The following is a 20,212-nucleotide window of genomic DNA, read 5'->3' on the forward strand; positions in this document are numbered from 1 at the left end:
GGAACTACTGGCGGCATTTCACGAGAGTCCCTAGGCCGGGCACCGTGGAACATGGGCCACGTTCGAGAAACTGAAGGAGAAGTACTGGTGGCCGGGGTTGTACCAGGATGTGCATCGGTTCGTAACAACTTGTGAAAGTTGTCAGATGCACTCCGTACTCCGACATCGGGACGAGCTACACCCGACTTACCTGCCTGCGGTCCATTTCAAGTGGATGGTGGACTTGGTGACGATGTCGATGTGAATAGGACAGATGCGATACCTGGTGCTTGCGCGGGAAGACTTAACGAACCAGGTGGAAGGTCATGCACTGCAAAACAAGACAACCGCGGCGGTATGCCGGTTCCTGATCGAAGAGGTAGTGTGTCGGTACGGGTGCATCAGGAGGATCGTGGCGGACCGAGGAGAGTTGGATGAGCGGGAAGCTGAGGAGTTGTTCGACCGGCTAGGCGTCAAACTCTCCCTCACTACGGAGTACAATCCGGAGGCGAACGGGAAGGTAGAACGTGGGCACGGGCCGATAGTAAAGGCGTTGGTGCGTGCATGCAGAGGGCAGGTCGGGAATTGGCCGCGGCTCCTTCCTTACGCACTATGGGCGGACCGAACTACGCACAGTTCGGTGACCGGGTTCATGTCGGCAGAGCTTATGTACGGACAGAGGCCGATCATGCCAATGGAGCGAACCATCTCCTCATGGACCACGGTGGACTGGAGAGATGAGATGAGCCGGGAGAAGCTGCTAGCGGGACGGATTCGACAGCTTGAGCAAAGGCCGGAGGATGTGGAACAAGCCACGGAGAAGCTTCGGTTGGCAAGGTTGAGGAACAAAGGGTGGTTTGACCGGACTCACCGGGTGTGACCGAAGAAAATCAAGGAAGGCGATTGGGTCCTAGTGTATGACAGCAACCTCGCAACCAACACAAGGCAACTCGGAAGTTTGCAAGGAGGTGGTTCGGGCCTTACATGGTGACAGGCGCCAACGAAAATGGGACCTACCATCTTGCGGAGCTCGACGGTGCGAGGATGGCAATACCGGTAGTAGGGAAGAGGGTCAAAGTGTTTAAGAAACGACACGAGTGCGAGCCGGATCTGGAAAGCATGGACGGCGACGACAGACGGTCCGAGGCGGATGACGATCCGGAAGACGAGGAGTAAAGCATGGACCGGTTTTCTCCACCAAGAGCCCAATTTTGGCGCATACGCGATTAGGTGGGCGCGGATGTCGTGAAGAAAACCGTCCCTAGGCGGAATCCGAGTTTAGCGTGTGTAAACTGGCTCTTACACGCGAGCACACTTTTCGTTGTATGGTAAGTAGGTAGGTACAAGTCGGCTGAGGTGAAATCCTAGGTAGCACGCATTCAATAGGGAGAGAATCGAGGTGTATCTCTGTCCGAATGGACAGAGAATTAATGTGATGTAACGGATGATAACGGCCTCCCTCCTTGAGCTATAAAAGAGAAGGAGAGGAATGAAAAAGGGATAGTGCGTAAGGGAGGAGGAAGTGTTGCAGGACTGGGTGTCGAGCTCTCTCTTCTCCTCCGATCGTCGGTCTCTATGGGGTCGGGAGTTCGCTGCCTCTGCTTCGTGGACAGCCCGTGTGCTTCCAGCAGAGGCTCTCCCCTTTTTTTTTTGTTTCTTTGAGTCGGGTGTGTTCTGTCGGTGTGCGTGAGTAGGATCCCCGTGTCGGGTCCATCGCCGCTTGCCGGTTGTAATCGTCAGAGTTTGCAATCTCTGAATATTGTAATCTATTGTTACTGTAATTAAGTGTGTCGTTGGTCTCTCTTTCCTTCTCCCTGTTGCGTGTCTGCATACTTCTCTCTCTCTCTCTCTCTCTCTCTCTCTCTCTCTCTCTCTCTCTCTCTCTCTCTCTCTCTCTCCTCAGTTCAAGGCCCCTGTGGTCCCGCCTCTTTCTGCACGCACGCGCGTAACAACGCGACAACGGAAACAACATCATCTCCAATGCTATCAAGCACCCATGTTACACTTTTACCCAATATGGGAAGTAAGTCAATCAAGAATACATATTGTTCGCCCGACAGTCGATTATTGTGCGTAACCGACCAATACGTCGAACGTTCCGATCCGAACGTTCTATCAAGATGATTGTGGTAGAAGGATGGATAGTTGTACTAATCACTAATTAAGACTTGATATCTGCTTAACTATGATAGACTACTATATCTTAATATAATAACTTAGTAGGCATAGCAATTTGGAATCGACATTGAGAACAGTACTACACAGAGAGACCGTTGACACAAAATAGTATCAGTTCGATTTTCATTGACGATTTTTCTCAAGATCATTTGTAGTGTTTTGTTTGTCGATTATGCCAACCCATTGGCCTGTGGGTAGTATGGAGTACTTCGTTTGTGTACTACTACATAATAAGTAGATAATTCATGTACAATTTTATTTGTAAAATGTGTACCCTAATCACTTACTAATTCGATTGGACAACCAAATCAACACCATATGTACTCATAAAGGAATTTGGCTTTCGACGTTTCCGTGTTATCCCAAAGAGATTTTGCTTCTACCCATTTAGTACAGTAGTCGGAAGCCACTATAATATAACGACTTCCAGTTTGCGCAAATGCGGGTTTGAATGGTCCAACAAAGTCGAGACCCCATTTCTGAAATGGTTCAAAAGGCAACACCGGCTGATGAGGCATTCTATCCTTTTCAGTTGGTTGAACGGTCCGCTGACACAGATCACATTGTCGACAATATTTGGTCGCATCCTTTGATGTAGTTGGCCACCACAGCCCGCTACTCCATATTTTCCTTGTTGTCGTTTCTCCGGCATAATAACCGCCAACAATACCGCAATGGGCTTCTCGCAAAACTACTTCCTTCTCATATTGCCGAACCGTGTGCCATCATATGTCATCGGCTCCCTTATGGTATAACGTCTCGTTGAGGAATAAAAAAATTTGACTTCTTACCACGAGCCTTTTTCTTTCATCCAGTGGCATGCCTTCTCATGGCAATCTCATACTTAAGAAGATCATCATTTCTGAGATCCATAAATCTGCCTGATCATCTTCCATCTCGGTTGTGGCCATTGTGTCTACTCTAAAAAGTTGAGCGTCTGGAAAATCATCTTGTACTCCTATACCCAACTCCCCTGATTCTAGGTGACTTAGATAATCAGCGACCACATGCTGCACCCCTGGTCGAAGCATTATGTCAAATTCAAACTATTGCAGTAATAATGTCCATCTGGCTAATTTTCCTATCAATTCCTACTTAGACACTAAATACAATAATGTCGAATGGTGAACATGAAATGTGAATCTCCGACCCAATAGGTACTGTCAGAATTTGTTGATGTTGTAAATCATCCCGAGAGCCTCGCGTTCAGTTGTTGAGTAATTTCTTTCAGCCGTTGATAGTTTTCGACCCACGTAGTAAACTGGATTGTACCATTTAGGGTTCGACAATTGCATTAGTGAACTTCTGATTGTCACCTCAGGCGCATCGACGAAGACAAAACCCCGTGAAGACACAAAGACACCGATATTTTACGTGGGAAAACCCGAAATGGGAAAAAACCACGGGGGTCCACAAACCCCGAGAAAACATATCCCTATAGTAGAGAGGAAGTACAAATACGGAACTTGGAGGCAACGACCTCGAGTTCTCCTTCGTCTAATAGAAGACCACAGAGTTACACTCTCACTCTCTCACTCACGGTTATAGAGGCAACTACCTCATTCTGACTTTTCAATAATGATCAACTACACTTTACTAAAGATTGCCCTAGTTGCTTATCAACAAAAGCAACTTTCTGGCTATTTACAAGTATGGCCCACAAGGGACAGTTTAGACTATTTACAATTATAGTCTTTCGAAACAATTTCGATTTTTTATTTTGATTTTGATTTCGACATACTCACCAACAAGATACTTCTCTTCCCATCCAGAGGGACATGTTTCCCAACAAACTCCCCCTTCACTCCGGTATGGGGTACTTCACCAAACCGACTCTCTATCGGCACGCATTTAGCTTTTCGGCTGACAACACCTTCGTCAACATATCCGATCCATTTTCGATCGTGTGGATCTTTACTAGAGCAAACTCCATTTCTTCTACTCGCTCTTGGAGCCAATGATATTTTCTCTGTATGTGTTTGGTCCTCGAATGGTACGTGGCATTTTTCGCAAGGTGGATGGCACTCTGGTTATCGCGATGGAGTTGGACTTTCTCCTGCCGAATTCCCATCTCACCGATAAACTCCTTCATCCATATGATTTCCTTGTCGGCTTTCGTTGCAGCCACGAAACGGCTCCCCCTACATAAGTCATTACGTACCCGGACGTGGATCGAATGGTATCCACATCAGCTGACATGTCTGAGTCAATATAACCTTCCAATGTGGGGTTACCTGAACCGAAACGAAGACACACGTTCGAGGTACCTTTTAGGTACCGAAGTATCCACTTCACGACAGCCCAATGCTCTCTTCCAAGGTTGCTCATGTATCGGCTAACCACGCCAACTGCGTATCCTATGTTCGGCCTAGTACATACCATCGCATACATCAGGCTTCCAACCGCCGAGGCATAAGGAACTTTTGACATCTCGGCCTTCTTGGTTTTCGATTACGGACATTGTTCTTTGCTTAGCTTGCAATTCATCGGCAATGTTGAGCCAATCGGTTTCTCGTTTTCCATGTGGAATCTTTGGATCACCTTTGTCACATATTATTCTTGTGATAGCCACAACAATTTCTTTGTTCGATCCTAAACAATGTGCATCCCCAGGATTTGCTTTGTCAGACCTACATTCTTCATTGAGAAAGATATGCTCAAGGCTTTCTTCAGCACTCGGATCTTCGTATGGTCCCGTCCGACAATTAGCATGTCGTCCAGGTACAACAAAGGATGAGGAAATCTCCTCCATCGAATTTCTTCACAAATACGTAGTGATCGACCTGCATTTTGTGGTACCCGTTGTCGATCGTGAAGGATTCAAATTTTCAGTACCATTGCCAAGGAGCTTGCTTCAACCCATACAAGCTCTTCCTTAATCGGCATACCAGATTTTCTTTACCTTATTCCACGAATCCTTCTAGTTGGTGCATTTATATCTCTTCCTCCAAATCTCCATGGAGGAAGGCAGTCTTGACGTCCAATTGTTCGACTTCGAGGTCCATGTTGGCCGCGATGCTCAGCACAGTTCGGATTGACGTCATCTTTACGACCGGAGCAAATATTTCGTCAAAATCGACACCCTTCTTCTGCTGAAAGCCTTTCACGACAATTCGTGCTTTGTACCTGGGTGGATTCCTGTCATCTCCCGGTTTAAACTTGTATACCCATTTATTCCGAAGTGCATTCTTTCCTCTCGACAATTCAATCAGTTCATATGTGTGGTTCTCATGCAAGGAATCCATCTCCTCAACCCTAAACCCTAAACCACTTTCTATTGTGGGTATCTTCCTTAGCTTCTTCAAAGCTTTCTGGCTCCCCCTCATTGGTTTGCAATACATGTTCTTCAGCCGATTCGAATTCGGTTCCTTGTTCGGCCGTTTTCCCTCACTCTTCAGTCATTTCTTGATTTTGCCGAGTATTACCTCGGCCGACTGGCTCAAATTCGATTTCGATCAATTCAGCTTCTACTCGATTTGGCCGAGCGTTGATTCGGTAGTTGGAGACTTATTCTCAATCTCCCAGTTGACTATTGTCTTTTCCTCCATGAAGACAATGTAGTGCTCCTAATCACTTTCTTCTCGGCTAAGTCCCATAGCCGATAGCCAAATTCATCATTGTCGTAGCCAACAAATATGCATGGCTGAGATTTCAGGTCCAACTTCCCCCTCTGGTCCTTTGTCACATGCACATAAGCAAGACAGTTGAACACCCTCAAATGTCGGTAAGATACGTCTTTGCCACTCCACACCCTTTGTGGAATATCACCATCCAAGGGTACTAAGGGTGATCGGTTTATCACATACGTTGTCGTCATCAATGCCTCAGCTCAGAACTTCTTTGGTAACTTAGCATGTGCAAGCATACTTCGGACCCTTTCCATTATGGTTCGGTTCATTCTCTCACCCAACCCATTAAGCTCTAGCGTCTTCGGCACGGTATACTCGAGCTAGATTCCTTGATTTCGGCAATATTCCTCAAACGGTCCAAGATACTCTCTGCCATTGTCTGCTCGAACTGCCTTCAGTTTTCAGTCGGTTTCTCTCTCAACTCTCTCTTGGAACTCTTTAAAGACGGATAACACTGGATCCTTCGTCTTTAGCACAGAAGCCCACAACTTCCTGCTACAGTCATCAATGAAGGTCACGAAATACTGTGAACTACCATGCAACTTCATGTCCCCATAGCATACGTCTGTATGCATGAGCTCCAACGACATTTTCTTCCTCATCGGGGGCCTCATTCGGAAAGATGTTCGATTCAATCAGGGCACTTCTCAAATTGCATATTCTTCACCTCCGGAATGAGGTTGTCCTCGGCAAGCTTTCACATCCCCTTCTGGCTCATATAGCACAACCTCCTACGCCACAGTTCACCGACTGTGTCAGCTGCCACGTTCCGTTCCCCTTGGCATATTCGAGCATTCATTATCTATAGTGTGTTGGTTTCCCGGGCTCAAGCCACGATCAAACTTCCCTTGCAGAACTTCATGACACCGTTCCAGATGCTACCCGTGTAGCCTTCATCATCTAGCCGACCAGCTGATATTAGGTTCAATCGAACCTCTGGAACGTGTCGTACATTTCTCAACACGAGTTTGCACTCGGTTGATGTTTCCAAACACACATCTCCAATGCCGATGATTCGGCATGCTCCTTCATTTCCCATCTTTACGGATCCAAGATCTCCGACTCTATAGGATGAGAAGCACTTTCAGTCAGGGGTTAGGTAGAATGACGCACCCAAATCGACCACCCATGTCGATTCTTCGCCGTCGAGATTCACTTCGTTTTGCTCACTAATGAGCAAAAATTCCTCTTCACTCGCAGCAATTGTTGAGGTGCTCTTTCTATCCGGGATTTTCTTAGGCTCTAGACCATCAGCTCCCCCTTTTTCCTTACGAAAATGTCAGCAGTTTTTCTAGAAGTGCCCCGGCTTCCCACAATAGAAGCACGTGGGCCTCCCCCTCAACTTCGATCTGGTCCCTGACTTATCTCGGTTATGGGGACTTTGATTTCGGCCTCTTCCCCGAATCGTGTCACCTTCCATGACTAAGGCCTTCTGGTCGGTATTGGACACACGGTTCTTCCAGCGAACCTCTTCATTCAGCAAGCTTGACTTCACCTACTCTAGGGATATATGATTCCCTTCCGGCCCGACGTTGCCCAAAATGACAATGAGCGTCTCCCAGCTGTCCGAAAGGGATCCCAACAACAATAATGCTAATACCTCGTCGGCCAGAGGTACTTCTAGAGAGCTGGTTTGGTTCATCAATCCTTGGAAGGCATTGATGTGCTCTGCCATATTGGAGCCATCCTTATACCGGAGCCTCACGATTTTTCAAAATTCTAAGACTCGGTTCACGACATTCTTGTTTTCAAACATAACGTTGATCTTCTTCCATAGGCCGTCTGCTTCTGTTTCTTCACCGAAGTTGTTGTATAGACTCATGTCTATAAAACACCTTGTATATGCGGTTGCCTTCAGATGCAACACTTCCCAAGTCGCTGCATCGATCTTGTTTGGTCTTTTATCTTCGAACTACACCAGCAACCAGAGGTCTTTGCACATGAGCATGTCTCTCATCGTCGACTTCCATATTGAGTAGTTGGAGGCGGTTAGCTTAAACATGTCACCAAACGAGTCTTCCATCGCTCTGATACCACTTTGTTAGGACTCGACCGGCCACAACCGGTTACACGTTCGTGTTCGTGTGCAAACGCAAGAACTAGTACACAGACAAACCCCCGTGAAGACACAGAGACACTGATATTTTACGTGGAAAACCCCGAAATGGGAAAAAACCACGGGGGTCCACAAACCCAGAGAAAACATATCACTATAGTAGAGAGGAAGTACAAATACGGAACTCGGAGGCAACGACCTCAAGTTCTCCTTCACCTGACAGACGGCTATAGAGTTACACTCTCACACTCCCACTCACGGTTATAGAGGCAACTACCTTGTTCTGACTTTTCAATAATGATCAACTACACTTTACTAAAGTTTGCCCTAGTTGCTTATAAACAAAAGCAACTTTCTGGCTATTTACAAGTACAACCCACAAGGGGCATTTTAGACTATTTACAATTATAGTCTTCTGAAACAATTTCGGTTTTTTATTTTGATTTTGATTTTGGTTTTGGTTTTCGATTTTGGTTTCGGTTTCGGTTTCGGCCTCAACTGAGATAATCACCAACATGGTACTTCTCTTCCCATCCAGAGGGACATGTTTCCCAACAGAATGCACATTTCGCCGGATTGAGGCTAAGTCGACCTTGTCGAAACCGTTCCAGACACAGTCGTAAATGTTCGAAATGATCCCCTTTTTTACTATATACAACATAATCATCCAAAAATACTTGCATAAATGCAAGAATATAATCATTGAAAATTTCCTGAATCACTCACTGGAATGTTGTTGGAGCGGTTTTCAATCCAAATATCATAACGACAGCAACAAACACTTCCCATTCAGTTACAAAGGTTGTTTTTTCCTGATCATCAGGATGCATTCAAACTTCATTATAGCCACTAAAACCGTCAAGAAAGCTGTAAATTTCGTGGCCTGCTATTGCATCCAACACACCATCTGTAAATGGTAACGGAAATGCATATGTTATTGTAGCAGCATTAAGCTTCATGTAGTCGACACACACCCTAATTTTTCCATTCTTCTTGGGCACAACGACAATCAGGCTTAACCAAGTTGCCTTTTTAACTAGTCAAATAAATGCGAATCAGAGTAGTTTGTCGATTTCTTCCTTGACTTTGACAACATAGTTTGGATTCAATCGATATCGACGTTGTTGCACTAGTTTTGCATCATTGTGCAAATTTATCTTATGCTGACAGAATGTTGGATCTAATCCCTTCATATCTTCAAACAACCAACGGAACACATCTTTATATTGACACAATAGACCAGTCATCTTTGCTTTATCTTCCACCACCATATCTTTGGCTATTAGAATGGTCTTTGGTTCCGCGTCGGCGTCGACTAAATTTAATTCTTCGAATGTCGATGCCTGAACTCTTTGGGACACCTGCATCTCCCTTTCCGTAGCTTCCTATTGCAGTCATAAATCCTTCAATGTTTTGTCATCCACATACACTTTTTCTTCTTTAACTTCTTCCCCCATATAAGGAGTAAGTGTTTGTAGGATGTCTACTTCGAATAGTGGAATGATCTTTGGGTTATCTTCAAAGTATTGGTCTTCTTCAACCTCATCCAAACCTTCCATCATATTTACTGCTTCTGCATGAATTGGAAAATAGTGTTGAGTAGTGTGGACCTTTTCTTGTGTTGATACCCAAATTTTATTCTTTCCCTTTCGGAATGTTAAAGTGTTCTTGTTCCAATTTTGTTTAATATTTGTTGGTTTAAGCGGAGGTCTACCCAATAATAATGGATATGCACCTGGTGCCTCCAAGTCAAGTATGACTGCCAAGATTTGAAAAGTGTGACCGGCTATAATGACATCTAATTGATGAATAATTCTCAGCGGTCAAACTGTACTTGTGTCAGCCATTCTTAACCGGAAAGGACATGCATCCCATTTGGTAATTCCGAGGCGATCATGTGTGATCTTATTAATCACATTTACTCCTAATCCTCCATCAACAATAGTTTCGGTGACTTCTTGGCCCCGAATTATGACTTTGATTGATGGACTTTGTTCATCCATTATGGTCGTCCGGAAATCGGATTGCTATAATTTACCGACACCTTTTCGGTTCCATTCTTCGCAATGATCGTCACAACCTTTTCACTGAACCTGAGCACTAATTTTAACAATCCGGCCAACGGTAGTGACACTTAGGAATCTGCAAAGATTTTCCATGTCTATTCATCGTCAAGTTGTGTATTTAGTGCAGTTTGATCGACTGTCTGAACATCGACTGACACCACACTCTCCTGCAACATTCGGGTAACATTATTATTATTAGCTTCCTCAACCCATTCCTTAGCCACCTTTCACACTGCTTCCTGGACTTCCAACTCCAATTGTTTTCCTTTGCTACGAGTGGTTACCTGTTGAATCTCGGGCATGGCCATATTTATTGTCGGTTCCTTGCCTTTTCTTTTGTGGGGCATTGATTTGCATAGTGTCCATCGCTTTTGCGTATTAGCAATTTGGAACTGAAGAGCCACTAGTTTCTCCGGGTTCATATTGAGGTCGACGAGCATCTTGAGTTTTAGGATTATCCATGTCCCTGGAATCATGTTGAAATTGCCAAGACCCTTTCGGCTTTTGATTGTCAATAAAATGACAATTCGGTGGTGGATTATCGTCATTTCTTTTATAGTAAGTGAACCTGTGGTCATCCTGATTCCGACTTCCCTTGTAGGGTTGTAGGTTATTGTTATCTCATCGGGGAGAATAGTTCCGATCATAATCATTTTGACTATCCCATTGGTAGTCATCTTGACGATCCTCATCATATCGGTCAACACATCGATAGTCACCATGCCGATAATGTCCCTCCGATTATCCTCTCGTCGGGTATCATTCCACCGATTATCATCTTGCCGCTCTAATTGATACTAGTTATCATATTTTGGTCGATCATCATCATTCGACCAATTCCAATTATTTTCTGGATAAATTTGCCGAACTGGTGCGGCTATTTTATTGAGCAAATTATACTCACATTGCTTGACTGAATGAGCTTTGGAATGGGAAACCGTACAATGGATGCGGAAACTACACTGTATTGTCGAATGTCTTGTGTTGAGACAAGTCGTACATTGAACGGCTTGCTGAATTGGAGCTCGTCTAATGTAGGTAAGTTGTGATGTAATGCAGACATGCTCATATTGTTATGATTCTACGTCCGATCCACTGCCAGAGCTTTATCTACCACTTGCTCCAGTGATTGATTCTAGAAATCGAACACTGCTAAAGTTGTTCGAAGAGGCTCACATATAGCCTCAAGAAAAAAATCTTTCAATTCCTCTTCTGGAATTGGTCGCGAAATCTGAAGTTGCAAATTTTGAAATTGGATCACAAATTGTGATACCATTTCATGTGACTCTTGATAGGCCGTATAGGACTGACCTATTAGATCCTTCTAGGGAATCTTGCGATGAAACAATTGTGTGAATTTCGCCGCTAATTGTTTGAACGAGTCGAATGCTTTCAACCCATTCTGAGCATACCAATTCGCCGATGAACCGTCCAATGAGAGGACGAACTCTGTGATTTTTTATTTTACCTCAGATGTTGTCGATAGTTGTTGTGCTACGTGGTTCACTTCCCATGTGGTCAGAAAATCACTTATATGCACTTTCGCATCAACGCCCTCTCTATATTTCGAGTAAGGGTACGACATAATGTCGTCTACCCAAATGTCGAAAAAAGAACCTTGCTCAGATTGCTCCTCTTCTGAATGATTATTTGTCAAATCTGGGATTCTATTCCACTCCTGATCAGCTTGTTCGAAATTGTCCGCACTACCTTATGCTACACATTGAGTCTCTGCTCGTGTGTGAGGATGTTTCCGACCGATAGGTGGTTGCGGACTAGACGACATCCATTCCACCTTGTTCTCTACCTATTGCAAATGTAGCCGAACGTGCCAAAATTATTGTGTTGTTCGGCCGACAGTCGATTACTGTATGTAGCCAACACAATACGTCGAACGTTCTATCAAGATGATTGTGGTAGAAGGATGGATACATGTACTAATCACTAATTAAGACTTGATATCTTCTTAACTATGATAGACTATTAGATCTTAATATAATAACTTAGTAGGCATAGCAATTCGGAATCAACATTGAGAATAGTACTACACAGAGAGACCGTCGACACCGAGATATCCTAACCACTAACTTATATTAATACCAAAGTAGAACAATAGAAATACAATGCTCTCTGTCCCTTTTTATTGGTAAACCGAGAGTCTTTTATCAAGAATACACTTGCCTTTGTTTGGCAATAACTGTCACAAAATTGTCTAACTAATTCTAATATATCTAGTTTTATCTACTTGGCAAAATGTTAACTCATCGATCCGCGTTGCCAATCCAACTCTGACTCCCTCGTATTTCCAAACATTGTTGACTCCGACGCTTTCAGACTTGTTCGACTCCGACCCTCCGACCCTGTAGCCGACCGAGTAACAAATTTCCATTACATATTATATCATTTATCACATCCAAATCCCAAGCTCGATTTGTTCCTTGGAAATTTCTTCATCATTTGCTTTTGCTTGCTTGATTGAATCCATCAATTATCTATTTGAGGAATGAAGGTGCCTTTCTTTCTAGCCCTGACATTTCTTCTTCATGTAACATTCAAATAATTGTCTTCGAAATTTAGAACAAATGCAATTATGCATTTGGAATTATTTAAATACATGTTGTCACATTCTCTTGTTCATCTTGTGAAAGTCAAAACAATGTCCCTTTGCCACAAAGTAGTTATTTTGACATTATATTTTGCCTCATCAAGAGCTAGGCGTCCAAGTAAGGGATTTGTATTCATGTACATTTGGCAAATATTCGAAGAGGTGGTACATGCATTCTCCAAGTTTTAAGTGCATGAATGTTTTTTTCTCTTGAAGTGGCATTGTCATTGAGTAGAATCCTTTTTCTTACTTTCAAAAGCAATAGATTTTTTGTTTTACGACTATAATTCACACTCCTTTGTGAATCTAGTGTTTTAATAGCTAATTAATTGGCACTTGATGAGCTCATCCAACAATAATCAACAACTTTAATCTACATTCAAAGTTTGGGAAAAAAACTACGAATAACATAAGTGGCATAAATTGGCAAAAATAACTAATATTGTTTCCCCCTTTACCTATACATGACATACTAGATTTTCATTTTCAAGTGGCATACCTAAACGGTCGTATAGTCATTAATTAAGTTTTTCCAATTTCAAATTATGTCTTTCATAGAAATATCATAATTTGAAATTTATGCAAGTTATATGAGATTCAATGCAAAATATCAAATTTGATACATTCCATTTCTAATCAATCTACGTCCACTTCTTCATTTTCATACAAATCACCATGATCTTCATGTCCATAATTAGTAAGGCAATTAGTGAATTGTCAATCGTTGGCCGCATTAGTCTTTTTCTTATCAAAATTTGTCATGATGCGGGGAAGCGTTTTGTAATACCATCATATCATGTTGTTTTGGCATGCTCTCTATCATCAAATTTGCCGCTCCCAATGAAGTTCTACTATCCTTGACGACATTCTATGTCTTTCCCACCAATTTATCAATTGTAAAGTACACAAAAAAACCCTTTCCTTTGACATGCCCAATGTTATAGCTTCTTCATCCGTGATATCCAACCTAATGCGAGTAAAGCATTTGGCTCTTTGTAGTTCAGCTCCTAATGGCGCCATGGTTTTTTTCAACCAATAATGTTGATTGGAGTTGGATGGTGACTGTGAGTTGAACTATTGTGATCATAGGACACAAAGAAATATTGGCACCATCAAATCCTCATCGATCAATCTTCGGATTGATGGATGCATGGAACTAATTGCATAAGCTCTTAATCCTCAACGTATACCCGTTTACATGAATATCCCTTTGTTTCATGTCATCATGGTCTTGTTATCGTTAGCACTTGCAAGTGGCAAACATGTTCTTCAAGTTGTTATATATGTCCTTTCGCCTCTTTGCATGTTGCACATAGCCGAAGATGGGGCGATGCATGCATGTCACTAGAATACATCATGGGGATCAGCCCTTAGTTCTAACTCAGGGTAGCCAACATGTGCTTCATTTAGTATTGTTTCCAAATAACCTTCAATGTAGCCCCAATGGAATTGTTTGCCACAATTGCTTCTTTGACCGGTTCCGGAAGATATGCATCCCCAGTATCTGTCTTGCCAGACCCAAGTCTTTCATTGAGAAAGTCCAGTTCAGAGCCTTCTTCAGCGTCTGTATCTTGACTTGGTCACGTCTGACGATCAACATGTCGTCCACGTACAAGAGGAGTATCAGGAAGTCTCCACCTTCAAACTTCTTCACAAATACACAATGATCGGCCTGCGTCTTGTGGTGCCCTTGATCGGTCATGAAGGAGTCGAACTTCCAGTACCATTGCCGAGGAGCCTGCTTCAAACCATAGAGGCTCTTCTTCAACCGGCAAACCAGGTGATCCTTCCCTTTCTTCACAAATGCCTCCGGTTGCTGCATGTAGATCTCCTCTTCGAGGTCGTCGTGGAGGAACATCATCTTCATGTCTAACTGCTCTACCTCGAGGTCCATGCTTGCCGCTATACTCAGCACCGTCCGGATGGAAGTCATCTTTACTACCGGGGCAAATATCTCGTCGAAGTCCACGCCCTTCTTCTGCTGGAACCCCTTCACCACAATCCTGGCTTTGTATCTCGGGGGTTTGCCGACATCTCTCGGTTTCAGCTTGTACACCCACTTGTTCCGGAGTGCCCTCTTTCCTTTCGGCAACTCCACCAATTCATATGTGTGGTTCTCATGCAGGGAATCCATCTCGTTCTGCATGGCACTCAACCACTTGCGGCTATGGGTGTCATCCTTCGCTTCTTCGAAGCTTTCCGGCTCCCCCTCATCAATCAACAACACATTCTCTACATCCGAAAATCTCTGGGGGGCTCTTCTTTCTCTGAGAGGGTATCTCTGTCTTTGGCTTTCTGCAACCGGCTCCTCTATTCGTTCTTCATCCGAATTCGATTCGGGGTCTTGGTTGATTCTGGTTTCAGCTTCCTCTTCTTCTTCTTCTGCCGGTTAAGTATCCTCATCGTAACCGGCCGGTTCCTCAAGTGTCAACCGGCTCTTAACCGGGTAGGTCTGAATCTCATCGAACCGATCCTTACCAATTGACTCAGAGTTCATTATCTTCTTCTCTGACTCCCGGTCGGGAAGGGTCTTGTCCTCCATGAAGATAATATCTCGAGTCCGGAAAACTTTATTGTCGACCGGATCCCACACTCAGTAGCCGAACTCATCATCGTCGTATCCGAGGAATATACAAGGTCGGGACTTTGGATCCAACTTTGCTCTCTGGTCCTTTGCAACATGCACGTAAGCGAGACACCCGAACACCTTCAGGTGCCGGTAAGACACTTCCTTACCGGTCCACACTCTCTGTGGCGTGTCTTCGTCCAAGGGCACTGAGGGTGATCTGTTTATCACATACGTCGTTGTCGACAGCGCTTCAGCCCAAAACGTCTTGGGTAGCTTAGCATGTGCTAACATACTCCGGACCCTCTCCATTATGGTCCAGTTCATCCTCTCGGCCAGCCCGTTTAGTTCCGGCGTCTTTGGCATAGTAAATTCGAGCTGGATTCCCTTCGAGCGGCATTACTCCTAGAACTGCCCCCGGTATTCTCCTCCGTTATATGCTCAAACCGCCTTCAGCTTCCGGTCGGTTTCTCTTTCCACTCTCGCGTGGAGCTCCTTGAAGATAGATAACACTTGATCCTTCGTCTTCAACGGTGTGGCCCACAACTTTCGGCTGTGGTCTTCTATGAACGTCACGAAGTACTGGGATCCGGCATGTGACTTTGTGTCCACTTGACACACATCGGTATGCACCAGCTCCAGTGGTGCATTACGTCTCATCGGTGGCCTTGATCAGAAGGAGGTCTGGTTTTGCTTGCCGGCCAGACAGTCGGTGCACCTCTCAAGATGCACGTCCTTCACCGGAATGAGGTTGTCATCGACAAGCCTCCTCATCCCCTCTTGCTCGTGTGACATAGTCTCTTGTGCCACAACTCATCGACAATGTCGGATACCATGTTCACTTCTTCCGGGCATAATCGGGCATTCATTAGGTACAATGTGTTGACTTTCCGGGCCCGAGCCACTATTAGGCTCCCTTTGCTGAACTTCATGACTCCGTTCTGGATGCTACCCATGTTGCATTCATCGTCTAGCTGACCGGCTGATATTAGGTTCAGTCGAACCTCTGAAACATGTCGGACATCCTTCAGCATCAGCTTGCATCCGGTTGGTGTTGTCAGCCACATGTCTCCTATGCCGACAATTCAGCATGTACCTTCATTCCCCATCTGGACACAACTGTGATCACCAGTTGTGTAGGATGAGAAACATTTCCGATCCGGGGTTAGGTGGAACGACACTCCGGAATCAACAACCCACGTTGTCTCGTCGTCGACAAGGTTCAACTCACTCTCCTCGGTGATGAGCATCAACTCCTCTTCACTTTCCATGATTGTCGTCGTTCCCTTCTAGTCCGGTTCCCTCCAGTCTTTACCATTCCGGTCCAGTGACCACTTCGAATCGGTATTGTCGGTTTCCTTCTCTTTCCGAAAATGCTAACAGTTCTTTTGGAAGTGCCCCGGCTTCCCACAATAGACGCAAATGGGCCTTCCCCTTGACTTTGACCGTGTCCCCGACTTTTCCCGGTTATGGGGACTCTAGTACCTTTGTCTTCCGCATTCTGATTCGGTAAGGAGCGTTTTGGTGTCGGAGCTCATATCCTTGTCTTTCCGATGCGCCTCTTTATCTAGCAAGCTCGACTTGACTCTTGCTAGGGATAATTGTTTCCCTTCCGGTCCGGCGTTGCCCAAAGTGACAACTAACGTCTCCTAGCTATCTGGGAGGGAACCGGGCAAGAGTAGTGCTAGTACCTCATCGGCGAGAGGTACTTCCAATGATGTTGCCTAGTGAATCAGCCCCTGGAAGACATTCATGTGCTCCGCAATACTGGAGCCATCTTGGTACCGGAGTCTTACTAGCTTCTGAAATACTGAAACCCGATTAACAACATTTTTGTTCTGAAACATAATGTCGATCTTCTCCCATAGCTCATGAGCCTTGCTCTCTTCATTGAAGTTGTTGTACATGCTCATGTTGATGAAGCACCGTATGTACGTCGTTGTCTTCATATGCATCACCTCCCATATCGTGGCATCGATCTTGTCCGGTCTCTTGTCCTCAAACTGAATCGGCAACCAAAGATCTTTAACCACAAGCATGTCCCTCATCTTCCACACTGAGTAGTTGGAGCCAGTGAGCTTGAACATGCCTCCCAACGAATCTTCCATTTTTTTGTGTCGTTTAGCTCTGATACCAGTTTGTAGAGAATATGTGGAATAATCTTCGGCCACAACCGAGACTTAGATCACTTAAGGATAATCAAACACAGAAGAAATGAGAAATGGAAGTGATTACACAAATAGAAGAGAATGCACAGGATGTTAACGTGGAAAACCCTAAGAGGGAAAAACTACGAGAGCCCACAAACTCCGAACTATCACTATGTAGAGAGGAATACAACAGGTAAACACCGAGGCAACGACCTCGTGCTCACAATCTTCACCTGGTGGCAGTTACAACAGAGACTCTCTCTCTCTCTCTCTCTCTCTCTATACAACAGTTACACCAATACCTCTATACAAAATAATGGCAACAACGCCCACTTGGTTTGCCCTAGGTCATATTTATACTAATATGAAATTAGGACTATTTACAGATGTAGCCCCAATGGGCTCTCAGAAACATATTTCCATATATGTCCCTTCAGCCAGTGAGAGGTTCTCACCGGGCCTGCGTCATCCAGTTCTCACCGGGTCTTCCTTGCCGGGTACTCTACATCTGGTTCTCACCAGGTCTTCCGTTGCCAAGTACTCCTCATCCGGTTCTCATCAGGTTTTCCGTTGCCAGGTACTCATATCCCATCCGGAGGGACCGAAATCCTAACACTTCGAACTATGAACATCTCTTCTTAGGAAGGAGACACACATCAAGAAAACTTATCTACTCATGTCCCATTGGTCAATATTGGTCTCTCTACAAACACTAAAAAACATCTAATCTCATGTCGTTTTCTTTACATTGATTCTAAACATATATAACTTTTCTAATCAACTTGAAGCCCAAACTCAATGCATATAACTCTATTTATTTGTGGTGGTACATCAATACCAAGATACTTGAAGCTTCACACATATTCTACATGTATGATTTTCTTCCTATTTGTAAGTGTAGAGTATTGTCAATATTGAATAGCACTACACAATTTTGTTTTATCCACATTCACACTTAGTCCATTGTGAAGGCTACATTATTCTAATGCTCCAAGTAAATGTTACATACCATCAACATCAATATGATAAGAAGAGAACCACATCATCCGCGTATTTAAATATAATAAGAATATAACTTGTTGCGTAACGTTTTGAGCATCCAATTCTTCTTCTTTTGCAACACTTCTTCCAAGTTACAACGCATGAGCCAAATAGTGTAGGTGATAATGGACATATTTGCTTAACCCCCATGCTCCTTAAAAAGGTATTTTGAAAATCCATAGATATTTTTTAGTTGGCATCTAAATTGCTCATATTATCATGCAATTGAAACTCAATACTCTAATGACATGCCAATTTCCACTATTCTATTCCAATCTCGCTTTGTGATACTATATCACAAACCTTTTTGGGATGAAGAAAACAGTGATTGAGTGTTTTCCCTTGCAGACAACTTTTTTATGTAAATACACTTAATGTAACCAAATGATCCACCATGAAGTGTTTTTCTATATAACATACTTGCCTAACTGCCCATTTATTTTTGCTTTTGGCTCATGATAGTGCTATACACTTCACCGCTAGTTGATCTCAACATGATTGTGGCTAATTTGATATGTAATTCTTATATCATGCATTGAATATTGACGTAGTCTAATTCATGAGCCAATCATTTGGAAAACCTTGTTTAATAGCTTGACAATAATAGTCATTATCAAGTGATAAGTATTTGGCCTTATCCATTTTAAGATCTCACTCTACTAAGAGTTACCTTTGTTACTTTGCCATTGACCATATTTTTTTCGTTCCCTTACTGACACCCTCATAATCAATGCATGTATTACAAGGTGTTTCGTTGTCCTCAATAGGAGTCACTCCCTCACGCATATATAGCCTTTATATATATTCTAGCATCTCTTCCATATATTGGCATGGAAACCTACACCCCTTTCTTATGTGTACAACAAAATATGTTGATAAACAAAGCTTCGTGGTGGTAAGAATGTTTATGTGCCAACTTCAGTGATAAAAGAAGGAATGTAAACTCATTGAGATCATAAGAATATATGTTTGCTCAACATGATCAAGGTGTAGGCCCCTATCTTGTCGATATCACGATGTCCTTCCAAATTCATGAAATGAAAATCACTTGTTTTAGTTCACGACAATAAGAAAGTTGGATTGTGAATGAGGGTTTGAATCTTGCTCTGCGACTTTTGGAGGGCTCGCTTGAGCAAGGCATGTTGAAGAAGAGAGTGCAACTATAAAATTTGAAACCAAGAAAGGGGGAAGGGGACTCATTGAAAAAACTAATTTGTTCAAAATCTCCACACCTTGTGCATCTATGCCAGAGAAAAAGTTGAGTAGAAAACTATGTAAGGTAAAACCGAAAGACAATCGATCAGAACGATGTAACCCTTGCACATTGGATGTTGAGAAGGGGCCAATAACGTGCCAACATATATGTTAATTTACTAACACTCAAATGCAACTTTGTCTCACGACAAGAACTTGTCACTTTGAATGTAATACATACCCATGAAAACACCATCCATAGAGGCATAGATTATTGAATACGGTATAAGATGATCCAGTAGTGACCCAATCGAGATAGTTTCGGGCCCCACCTGCCTAACAACACGAGAGAGAGAGATCTAGAGATCCACTACATAAATATTGAAAAAAATTGCCTTGCCACATTATGCTTTTTGTTTCCACTACATACATATTTAAAAAAAAAAGGAAATAATAGAAGAAGTGGTGATTAATGATTACGTAGTAAATAATCAATCACTAATCATTAATGATTAAGGATAATTGCGAAGAGTTAGTGGTCATTAGTAACAATTAATGAAGTAGTAGTAGTGTCACGCATAGTACGTAATATACTCGAATGCAATGGGAAAGCATTCGGTTTCACACGAATGAAAAACGAATGCGCATGTTATCAAAACATTCTTATGTTTTTCTACACTTTTTACCTTAAATTTTTTTAAAGGATAATTGCGAAGAGTCAGTGGTCATTAGTAACAAACAATTAATG

This window comes from Azolla caroliniana, unplaced genomic scaffold (genome assembly GCF_043228905.1).
Source record: "Azolla caroliniana isolate FFs.n. ecotype wild unplaced genomic scaffold, voAzoCaro1.0.p SCAF_16, whole genome shotgun sequence".
Lineage (NCBI taxonomy): Eukaryota > Viridiplantae > Streptophyta > Polypodiopsida > Salviniales > Salviniaceae > Azolla > Azolla caroliniana.